The following is a 1,538-nucleotide window of genomic DNA, read 5'->3' on the forward strand; positions in this document are numbered from 1 at the left end:
ATAATAATATATGTCTCTGTGAGTGTGTGTATTTTTTTACGAAAAGTATGTTATATCTTGTATAAATGTGTAATATTGATTTGTGTATAATAAGTCCTTTAGGTTCGTGCATTTATAAGGCTGTGAAAAATTACAGATACGAGAAAAAGCGAATAGATTCTTTTTCGAATATTCTTCTTTAATTTGTTCGTTCTCTTTTTCTTTTTTCTTTTATTAATTTTTTTTTCGTTTCTCTTTCCTTACTCTTCTCCCTCTTATTTCTTTTTCTCTCCCCTTTCTCTCCTCCTTGCATTACGTTCGAAGAATATGGCACAATTGGGTATAAATCGCGTTAAAAGAGGAGGAGGAGGAGGAGAAGGAGGAGGAGGAGGAGGAGGAGGAGGAGGAGGTGGAGGTGGTTCTGTCCGTAGGCCACGGAGAAAGATTTTTCGAAAAATTTTTCGCGTATCTCTCTCTCCTATCCGACGCGCACATCGATAGAAATTATCGGAGAGAGAGAGAGAGAGAGAAAGAAAATATTTTGCTGCACGGAGGGGTTTTTCTTTTTCTTTATCCTTTTTTTTTTTTTTTTTCTTTGTAAATACAAAGCAGGAAGTTTATCGAATGATGACGACGATGAAAACGACTCGAGACGATTATTAGAAAATTCTTTTCTTTTTTTTTTTTTTTTTTTTTTTTTCCATCAAAGAGCTTTTGAAAACCGAGAACGTGAGTGTTGTGGTCGTACGATTAAAAAGGTACATTACGAGAGTTTCCTTTTTGAGAAGGCGAAACTGCAGACAGTTAGTGTATTTTTTCTTTTTTTTTTTTTTCTTTTTTATTATTATTATTATTATTATTATTTATTTATTATTATTTATTATTTATTATTATTATTATTTATTATTATTATTATTATTACTATTATGCTTTTTTTTCTCTTTTTTCTTTTCTTCCTTCCTTCCATTCTCTATTTCTCTCTTTCTTTTTTTCTTTCTTTCTTTCTTACATTTTTGTTATTTTTCTTTTAATGGCTGTAACGGGACGACGATTTCAATTACGAGTGAATAATAATTAACTATAATGCCGCTACGTCAGCGTTGTTCGTATCGAAAAATTCGATGATCGGGCGCGATTTTATGTGACTTCGGTATCTTAAAACCGAAACAAAGTGCTTATTGGGTAGGTGGTACGTTACCGTCACCGTCGTCCTCAAAAAATTGATACGTACAACAAACAACCTTTTCCTTCGTATCGATAAAGAACAATAGTCCTACTAGTCGTATTTTTAAACATAATAATAATAATGACGATGACGATGATGATGATGATGATGATAATAATGATGATAATAATGATGATAATAATGATGATAATAATGATGATGACGATGACGATGATGACGACGATAATAATAATAATAACATAATAATATTTCTTTTTTTTTAACGCAATCATCCGTAGTTAATAGCAATAATAATAATAATTATTATGATCATTATGACAATAATTATAATTAATAGTCGTATGATTAATATTATAATAATTAATAATAATTA

This window comes from Polistes canadensis, unplaced genomic scaffold, assembly GCF_001313835.1.
Source record: "Polistes canadensis isolate GaletaPanama2010 unplaced genomic scaffold, ASM131383v1 scaffold_18, whole genome shotgun sequence".
Taxonomy (NCBI): domain Eukaryota; kingdom Metazoa; phylum Arthropoda; class Insecta; order Hymenoptera; family Vespidae; genus Polistes; species Polistes canadensis.